Source organism: Vulpes vulpes, chromosome 1 (assembly GCF_048418805.1).
Source record: "Vulpes vulpes isolate BD-2025 chromosome 1, VulVul3, whole genome shotgun sequence".
NCBI lineage: Eukaryota > Metazoa > Chordata > Mammalia > Carnivora > Canidae > Vulpes > Vulpes vulpes.
In genome coordinates, this window is record NC_132780.1 from 141,381,007 (window position 1) to 141,391,997 (window position 10,991).

Consider the following 10,991-nt stretch of genomic DNA (forward strand, 5'->3'; position numbering starts at 1 on the left):
TTTAAAGCCAGGTTGTGAGGTCTGGGTCTCAGGCCTGGTGCAGCCTCACTGGCCTCTAGGGCCCCCAAACTGTTAGTGGGTCACAGTCCATCCCACTCAATGTAATCTCTGGCTTTGGCTAGGATGAAAGGCACTCCCACTTTAGGATGTCGCTTGGCCAGCTAATTTTCTGGCTTCCAGGAATCTCCTTGGGGAGTCTTTCTAGGTCTCCCAGGCTAATGGCTGCTGAGGGAGACACTTCCTGACACTTCCTGTAGAATGAACTGGACCCATAACCTCTCAGGAGCTTCTCCAGGGCAGGGATCATCGTTTGCCATCTGGGTTCACAAGGCCCATGCTTGAATCTGGCAGGGTCTCAGCAGGTCACAGGTGGGCCACTCCACCAGCATCACTGAAGAGGGTGTAACAAAGGTGTGGGCAGCACAGTGGGCTCCGGAGTGCCCCATGGGCACAGCTCTGAGAGAAGTGTAGCAGAGATACTATAAGAGGGGACTGAGGCCACCCCTGCAGGGGTAGAGGACAGCAACAAGTACCCCATGCCCTCTCTTTCGGCCTGCCCTATGAGCTCCTGCTGGGACCTCCTGCTGGCCAAACCCAGTTAGAGACCATGGGAGCCCCTGGTTGCAGTCCAGAAAAGGGCAAGAGGAACACTGATGGAAAACTTAAGATGTCCAGCCCTGGGCTTAATGAATGTCAGCTGATGAGAATTCAATTGATGAGCCATCTGAGAAGGGGTCCATAGGATGACAGACTGTGTCTCCAGGAGAAAAGGACACTCCAAGCCAAACAGGTGCAAAGGCATAGCTGTGGGTTCACAAGGCTCCCCTGCCCATAAAGGCAGCAGGCAAGTGGGAGCGCTTGGAGAAACAGAGCTGTTTAGCCAGCTTATACGGGACTTCCTTGGCCTGGTTTCTCCAGATGGAGAGGCAGAGACAACCTTTTGGGGGAGCAGGGAAAGATCCGCACTCTTCATTTTGTTTTGTTTTTAAAGATTTTATTTATTTATTCATGAGAGACACAGAGAGAGAGAGAGGCAGAGACACAGGCAGAGGGAGAAGCAGGCTCCATGCAGGGAGCCCGACATGGGACTCGATCCCAGGTCTCCAGATCACACCTTGAGCCAAAGGTGGCACTAAACCGCTGAGCCACTCGGGCTGCCCCTGCACTCTTCATTTTGATCAATCACTCAACAAACACTGAGCACCCACTTGGTCCTGGTGCTGAGAGCTGGGTGCAGGGAGCCCAGTCAGCTGGGCGCAGAGTGCACAGGGTGGCCCACTTCCTTGGCCAAAGTCAAAGCTCAAGTTTCAAGGGACAGGAAACAGTACTGATAAATAAGGCAGGGAGCAGGCCTCCAGAGGGAAGCACTGCCCTTGGCTGGCTGGAAGGAACTGACCTCAGAGAAAACTGGAAGCAACTTGTGGGTATCTGCAGTGGCCATCCAACTGATGCTTCCAGGAGACTTTAACAGCTGAGGGAGGGCACATTACCAAGAAAGATTTCCACCACAGATCAGTGTAGCAGAAGGAGCAGAAGCTATGAAGTCAGACAGACATGACTTCAAATCCTGGCCTGCCACCAGCCTGGTTTGCTCACTCAGATATTAGGCCCAACGGTCACACAGTGTCATCACAAGGACTACTTGGAACAGAATGTGTAAAGTGCCTGGCACAAACCTGGCCCAGAACCAGCTTTCATATCCCAAGCTGAAAGAGATGTGATGTCTACACTGAAAGCTGTCTCTGGTGGGCAGCTGGATTGTCACAGTGACCCCGCAGCAGAGAGCAATGGGCTGGCACCGTGTTGGGCCCCAGGCTGGAGGAAGGGTGCTACTCTACCGTAAGAAAATGGGCAGCACTCTATGAAAACTAATAATGGGACAGGAAAAGCAGGGTAAACCCAAAGGGACTCCAAAGTTGTAAGATTTATAAGGTAAGAAGGCTGCTAGTGACACCACTAAGACAGTTGTGGAGAATGGGGGCAGGGGCAGAAGCCAAAGCTCTGAGAAAAGTGACTAGCCTCGGTGACCCAAGCCATGAGCAATAGCTGTGCCCAACCTACAGCTCTTATGTGGTCTGAGACCCTCCATCCACAGTCTGTGAGCCCAGTGCCTAGTCCTCTGATGGCCTTGACTCTGCTGGTATATTTCTCAACCTTTTGGGAAGCTGCAGCCCTTCTAAATTCCCCCATTACCTGCTGCTCTACCTTTATGGCTCAAGCAAGGGCAATGGCAGCTAAACAGTGGCCAAGTACAGTGTTTCATGGATTTCAGTGTTAGAGGGTTTCACTCCTCTAATTCAACACCATTATTTAGGGACCAATGGTGGACTGTGACTCTCAGATGTCCTCTGTCCCCTTACACACTAGTCTTACTCCAGTATTTTTCTTTTTTTCTTTTTTAAATTTATTCATGAGAGACAGAAAGAGAGAGAGAGAGAGAGAGAGAGGTAGAGACATAGGCAGAGGGAGAGGCAGGCTCCATGCAGGGAGCCCGATGTGGGACTCGGTCCCAGGTCCCGGGGATCATACCCTGGGCTGAAGGCACCGCTAAACCGCTGAGCCACTGGGCTGCCCCAGGGTTTCTCTCTTATCTTTGGCATTATCAACATTTGGGGCCGGATGGTTCTTTGTTACGGAGGCTGTCCTGTTCATCGTGGCATGTCTAGCACTGACCCTGGTCCCTATCTGCTAGATGCTACCCACAGGTGTGACAACCACCAACGCCTCCAGATATTGACAAATGTCCCTAGTTGAGCATGACTGCCTTATCCCTTGCATAGTTTTATTTTCTCCTAATCATGGTAAAGATTTAAAAATTCAACTTTAGTAAGATGCTTGTTATTCCAATATCTTTCTGGGTGGGGTCGGTGGAGGAAACAAGATGGCAGAGGTGGAAAAGCTTTGTCAACAAGAAGCGACTGACAGCCTGGCACTCAGGGCTGAAGCCAACTTATGGTGGCACAATGATACTCTTCACATGGATCTCTTCCTCTTTCTTTTCCACTCTTTCTGTCCCCAGCCGGAGCCTGAGGACTGCTGACTGCTTCCAAAGACATCATTTAAACCCACTGAACTTGCACCAAGGGTTGAGCCATTTATCTTCATCTCACTCCATCTATCCTACAGATATTCACCCAGCCTGAAGGGATTGCTGCCCTCTGAATCCCTGTACAAACAACTGCCTCATAAGCCACCTTGTAACTCTTTTTTATTGTTGCCTAAACATTTGAAGGTACTAAAATTTTCATATGAATGAAGCCAAGTTTAGGAAGGGGAATAGTATTTTATTGTTTGGAAAAGAAAGTTCCAGTAAAGGGCTCCTTTCTCATCCTGGCTAGTCCTGGCAGAGATATCAAAGGTATGGCCAAAAGCCTCACTCATCATGGGTTCTCTCCCAGAAACCACATATTGACACTTTGGACATGAATATGAACTCTGGTTTCACAAGATTAACAGTCTAGACTCTGCAGGGGCAGGAATCCTATGAGCAGGGAACACTGGGCATTTGACCTGTATGGGTGAAGTCCACAGGTAAGGATTTGCACAGAGATATGCAACCCTGTCCAGCACCAGTCCTTGGAAATACTCTGTAATGTCTTAATTTTTGCCCACTCCTATACTAAACATCTAAACACAGGCTCCTAAATTAACAATCCAAATTTGGGGGCACCTGGGTGGCTCAGTCAGCTAAGCGTCTGAGTCGTGATTGTGGCTTGGGTCATGATCTCAGGGCCCTGGGATCGAGCCCCATGTCAGGCTTCACAGCGCTAAGTCTGATGGAGATTCTCTCTACCTTTGCCCCTTCCTCTCCACTTGCTGTCTTTCCCTCTGAACAAACAAAATCGTAAAATGAAAAAAAAAAAAAAAAAGAATCCGAATTTTAACCTTTGAGCTGTCGATATGTTTTGTGTACCTACCAAGCCAGGGAGACAGCAGAGGACAGACACTCCTGAATGCATGGGCCCTGCCCAATTACAATGTGGTATAAAAAGTACCATGCTAAGGATGGGTACAAAGCACAGCAGAGGCGCCAAAGAGCATAAAAAGAACACTGGGCCCAACTCCACTGCATACTCACTCATTTTTACTATCTATGAAATAAAGACATTAACCACCCAGAGTTGTCAAAAGGGCTGCAGTCACAGAATTCAAGACTGGAAGACACCTTAGTAGTAGGCATGAGGTAAGACCACAAACATGAGAACACTCTGCAAAGTGAAAGTCTGAAGAGGCAGAGGTTTACTAGTGGTCGTGTGCACAACTCAGGCAGACCCCCAGGAGGAAGCGCCCTGCTACTCAGATGAAGGAAGAGACAGCAGTGAAGTGGGCTCTGAAGCCCTGGGACTCAGTGGCAGAAGCAGGATCCAGAGGAGGCTTCAGCCCACCACAGCACAAGCTTCCTTCCTCCTTCCCAACCAGCCCCACAGCACCCCTACCTGCCCCAGCCCAGGCACACAGGATTCACTCAGCTCTTCACACCAATGTTTCTTTCTGCCTCGACAGGCTGAGTAGGTGTGACACCTTCCAAAAGTGGTTTTCAGAAAATTCAAGATATTTCTAAGCTCAGTAGCAAAAGGAAATGCTCAGTGATGCTGAGGTGCAGTGAAAAGAACTGGACTGGGAACCAGAAAATCCGAGTTCTCATCTTGAATCTGCTTCTTTCATCTGTGAAATCTGGGGAGCTCCTCAGCCCCCAAGTCTACATGGTCATAGTGAAAGGTGCAATCCGTACCAGTTCTGTTTTAAAATAAACTCAAGCCACAGGTGGGTTACATCTGACATGCCCCGTGAGAAAAGCACCCTACATTCCCAGCCATGTGTCACAAAAAGGAAAACTCAAAGTACGTACCAAAGAACAGCAATTATTTAGGAAGCACAAAGTTCTTTCCTTTAAACACTCACCATGAACTTAAATAGAAGTAGTTTATTAATTCAACACTTACTGCATTTCTACTCTGTGCCAGATGTTAGAACAGAGTTAGAAACACTATTGCCACATTCCTGGAAGAAGAAAAGGAGACAAACCAAGCCCAGGCCACGAGGACAGGGGAGGGGCAGTGCGAAAGGCCCAGCCAGAAGCTGGAGCGTGGGCAGCAGCAAGTGGACTACACAGCTCCAGCTCTTGCCATCTGAACTGTCCGGTCCCCATCAGCCAGTACCAAGCCACAGGCTCAGAGGCCCAGGCTAGGCACCGACCACTGAGAACACATTTCGAATACAGGTTTGGTTTTATCCTCCAAATTAAAAAAAAAAAAAAAAAAAAAGATATGCGACAATTCCTTTTTATTTCTTTTATCCCTATCATTATTTTGGAAATGTCAAACCGAAAATAAATGAAAAGAGGGGCCCCTAAGTGGCTTAGTCGGTTAAGGATCTGCCTTCAGCTCAGGTCATGATCCCAGGGTACTGGGATCAAGTCCCACATCAGGCTCCCTGCTCAGCAAGGAGCCTACTTCTCCCTCTCCCTTTCCATCTATGCTCTCTTGCTCTCTCTCAAATAGATAATTTTTTTAAAAAATAAAATAATAGTACAATTGCCATATACTCATTTAGATTCAACTGATCATTTTTTGCAGATATCAAGACACTTCACTAAGTACTTTGGCATCAAGCTTTTTAAACATAAATACATGCTCTTATAAAGAGAGTAGTCAGACCAAAATTAACTTTTATATGGACAAAAGAGAAAAAAAGACACATACATACACCATCTCTGCAAGAAGTTGCCTACTGAAAAGCAACTTAGTTAAGTACAAAGGGAAGACTGTAGGACAGGAGATTTGTGGCAAAGTCTGATGACTGTGTAACTAATTCTCAACCGTTCACATATTTGGGGGACAAGCCTAGAGACACAAAATCCACAGGTAACCCTAAAACCTCATTTCAGGCAAGGGTTTCATTCTCCTTTACCAGCAAACCTTTAACCAGCGCTGGCAGCAAATCAGTGCGTCTCTGTAATTATGGATGGGGCCAATGAGGAACTGGAAGGGTACTGGGTCAGCCCGTGGGTATGGGTGGGCAGAGACCACTGCCAGCCCGGGAAATCCCCCACAGACCCAGGCCTGGAGCAGCATCTGAAAAGGACTGGCATGCAGGAGAGGTCTCTGTTGCCCTCTTCCTGTACTCAGTGCTGGGCCCTCCTGCCTTTAGAATCCCAGAGCAGGAACCAGGAGCAAGGAGGATGGCTGTGATTCCACGCTGGATCATCAGTCCTGGCTGACCAAGAGTTGCCTCTATTTGGCAAGCAAACATTTGTCCTAAGATCAATTGCCAATCAAGGTTTCATAATATCCAAGGGTATCTCAATTATTCAAGAACTCTTGTGAAATTCCCAAAATGTTTAAGGTCACTCACACTTAAAAAAAAATCTTGTGCTGTATCTTATGAGATAGCCTGTCACAATACCAAACAAATGACAACAGGCATCACTGTTCCTGAATCTGGCTGGAAACTACTGGCTTTAAAAAATCATAAAGACATTGGCTTGATACCAAAAACTGAGAAGCAAACTCATGACCACTGTGAACCTGGGAAGTCCAATAATTTGGCACATGACTAACATTTGGGAAAACAATTCAGCAAATGTCCAAAATGCTGAGAGGAACTGAACTGTGATCTGTACCCATCCTCCAGGTGAAAGAGAATAAAACAGAGTCCCAAAACTTTTTGTTAAAGATTGAATTACAAAATCAGAGGGAAGAAAGAAATGCAGCTGCCCAGACAGATATGAATTTCAGTTAATCATTTGATTTCCAGTATCACGCAATTTTCATCAAAAACAAGAATTCTCAGCAGCTGAGAAAGAACATGAGAGAGCATGAAAAGAGGCCAAGGAAGGCAAGGAGGGGATGAAGGAGGGAAGCCAAAGAGGATGTACCCAAGAGAGGACAGAGCCTGTGGGCCCCAGAGGAGGTGCACCCTGGGGCTAGATCCCCTGCTGAGGGAGGAGCTCCTCCCCTCAGACACAGGAGGCAGGCCTCAGATGAATTCAGCCTCATGATGGACTCTCTTCCACTGCCCATTTGCGCTATAGCAAGGCTGGGCTCAAGTCTCAGGAGGGAACTATCTATCACCCAGGAAAAGGCCACCCTGCCACAAGTGCTTGGCTTCTGTTTCCCAGGAGCACTGGTGGTGACAAGACGATCTCTGCACATTATTTGGCCGGGTCCCCACCTGCAGCCAAGGGCACGCCCTTCAAAGTGGCTGGGGCAGGGGTGGCAGCCAGAAGCATGTCCAAACTACTCCAGAAGCACCCCCATCAGCTGGGTCCCCTGAGCACTCATCCCTTGTGCAACTGCCCTGAGGCTTGGCTTGCCCAACACAACTAGGTAGCAGCACAAGCCCAACAGGAGCCCAGATCTCCCAACCACAACAACAGGCCTACAGCCCCTTCCACATTTCTTCGCAGTGCTATAGCAGAGGGAGTAAAACTGTGGGGAGAACCAGACCCCTCAGGAGACACAGCAATGAAGCCTATAAACCAAGAGACATGAGGCTCTTTGTCCTGTCAGGGGTAGCTTCTTAAGGGTGCAGAAGGGAAAAAAACAAAAGCCAGCCTAGACTCATAGGGAAACATAATCTGTGATTATAAATATTTCATGAGCAAAGAAAGTGGTATTGGTTGAGACACTGGGGTGGGGAGGGTGGACAGCAAATTAGATCCCAGTTTGCAAAGTGATAGGGCAGCTGGAAAAACTGCAAAGCTGAGGCTATTCTGGGCTGGGCTCTGGAAAGGCCTGCGTCACAGACAGAGAGCAGGCTCCGGCCACTCGGCTTTGTAGAAACCACAGCCTTCCAGTGGTCAGCACAGATCACCTTGGGAGGAGTGTTTAAACCCATGGAAGACCAGAGGAGGGGACAGCAAGGACAATCATTTGAATGACCTGGGTAGCCTCAGTGGCAGCGGGTAACTAACTGAAAGAATGCGGCAGAGCTGCAGAACTCTGCACACTCGTGAAAGGATCCATGCACTCTCCACTGACCAAGGGCACAGGAAGGAGTGAGTCTGACTCCAGAAAGCAGGGAACCTGTGAAGCAAGAGGGCAGCTCAGGAAAGAGCAAAGGCCCAGCCTCTGAGCTGGTGGTGCCTGCCTGAGAATCACAATTCTGTCTTCCTTTCCAGGAGGGTTCTCCCCACCACTACCCCTCTCCTGCGAACCTTCAGGAACAGCCTGGAGAACACAGAAGTGACAAGCTAACTGAGTACTAGCCACTGCAGCTGCAGAGACACTCACCACTGACAAAGCAGGTCCTGGTCTGTGTGTGAGTCCTCCTCCTCCGCCACGGCCACCCACTGCAGCAAAGCATGCCAGCCACAAACTCTAGCGGCCCTTTCAGAGGGCCAGATGGAAAGGAACCTTGGGTACCCATGGGTACCTTGAATCAGAGTCAGTCAGAGGAACCCTGGGGAGAGGGGGCGGTGCCCATCTCAACTAGGAAGACAGAAAACTACTAGCCCTCCCTTCCTTGCAGTCGGGCCTTAGCAGGCAACAGGCTCCAGGGTATACCCAGTGACTTCAGAAAACTCAAATTCTCCTCTAGGATCATAGCTAGAGATCAACTCAAGGTGGAAAGGTCTCATCAAACACAAAAGTCAGACCCCATAATGTGAGAAGACCCCTCAGGTAAAGTCCCAGGATCTAAGCTCAAGACCAGTTTTTCCCACCTATTAGTTTTAAGACCCTGTGAAATTATCTAGGAAACTCAGCGTCCTCATCTAAAACATCATTAAAAAACATCTAAAGGACCAGTGCCTGCCAAACCTAGGGACTGGGAGGGACCCAAGAATAGACATATACGTAAATACTTTCAAAACAGATACTAAGAGCCATTCCAATTTAAGAGATCATTTGCATCCAGCTACCTACTTGATTCCTCTTGGATGTCTCAAAGGCACCCTTATCCAGATGCCCCCAACAGCTCCCACCCACCCCCCCAAACCTCTTCTAAGGCCCTCCCCCCTCACTGCTGGTAGGACTAACCATCCAGGCATGGCAGCCAGAAACCTGGAACCCATTCCTCTTCTCCACCGTCTTAATGTACCACCAAGCCCAGTCAACTGCACCTCCTAAAGACTTCTACTTCCCTCTCTCATCACCATCCCTCTCCAACTCATGGTCATCTTCACAGGGTCTGCTGCAAAGCCTATGCTAGCCATTCTGGCCTCCCTCAGCCTGTCCATAGAGCAAATCTAGGCCAATATCTCCCACCACCCCTACTCCACATGCTAAATTTCCCACAACAGTACGCCAATGCCCTCAGGACAAGGAAAGCTGCCTAGGGCTTATGAAGCCCTGCACAGCCTGGCCCTGGCCCTCCCTTCATCCCTGACTCACTCTCCAGCCACACTGGCTTTTTCACTGCTGCCACAGGGGTTTTGCACATGCTCTTCCCTTTGCCTGGAACATTTCCCCCTCCTTTCTTGACTACCTAATGCCTAACCATTCATTTTTGCTAAGGTTTAAAGTACACAGAGTACACTACTATGTACAGGTCAATAATTATTTACAGATGTATACATTCCCATAACTCTCATCTAGATCTAGATTGAGAACACTTCCAATATCCTTAAGTTCCCCTCATCCCCAGCCCCTAGGTAACCATTATTCTGACTTCTATCATTTCTATTCATTCCTCAGAAAGCTGCTGATGCAACCCTTTCTCAGGGAAGCTGCCTCTAATCCCTCAGAAAAAGTCTAACCCTGCTAGCACAGGCACTTTCACACTTGAGGATTTGCATTTGAGTAATTATGTGACCTGTGTGGATTTCCCCCAGGAACACTGTAAGCTCCATGAGGGCAAGGACCTCATCTACTTGTACTCACCGTTGTTTCTCAAGGCAGGCATGCAGAGTAATAACAACAGAAATTAGCTAATACCTCTCAAGTACTTATTATTGCCAGGCACTTATAGGCATTATCTCACTGAATTCTCCCATCAATCCTACCAAATAGGTGCCATTATTATATCTCCGTTTTACAGGTGAGGATACTGAGAGACAGAGAAATTAAATAACTTGCCCAAAATCATTAAGTGGTAAGTAGTGGAGTCAGGATTCAAACCCAGGTAGTCTGGCTACAGAGCCTGTGTTATTAATCATTATGTTACTCTGACCCTCAGAGGCCACTGGAATATATAATGAATGTGTGCCGAGAATATTTTGAGTGAATAAATGAATGTTATAAATGAGTTGATGAGATTTCATTAAAGGAACCAAGGGAGCCACCAAATCTCCCCCAAATGAACAAATAAATGGACTCACCTACACAGACCCAAGATTAGGTCATCTGCAAAACAAAAGGTCTAGTCCATTTCCCTAGCCGTTAAGGGAAGCAGCTTTCTACTACAGAACACAGAGGAGTGTCTTGGCCCCTAGCACAGGGTATTCCACAGTAAAGAAAGGATCACTGTCTGGGCTCTAGTGAAGCCTGAAGGCAATGTTCCACTAGATGAATCAAGTGCCTCTGTTGTTATTCATGCTAACCTATAATCTTCAGGGGGCAGCCTGGGTGGCTCAGCGGTTTAGCACCGCTTTCAGCCCAGGGCATGATCCTGGAGACCTGGGATCGAGTCCCGCGTCAGGCTCCCTGCGTGGAGCCTGCTTCTCCCTCGGTGTCTCTGCCTCTCTTTCTCTCTCTCTCTCTCCCTCTCTGTGTGTGTCTCTCATGAATAAATAAAATCTTTTTTAAAAAAAACTATAATCTTCATAACCATCTAGTATCTTGAGCCCTCTGACACAGAAAGAGGATACTCTGAGTGGCAAAAAAATTAAAATAAAAAATTAAAAAGCCTGCCTGATTAGAAAATGAGAGAGTCCAACTGTACATTTATGAACTGGAATTTGGTTTGTACCTCCGTTTTCCAGAGCTTGATAATCCTGGATGAGCTCATACCTCATGCCATCTGTGTGGCCAGACAAGGGTTGGCCACCTTTTAACTGCTTCGGTGCCATTCACCTCATGACTACATCCCAGAAAGCTCAGGAAGAAACA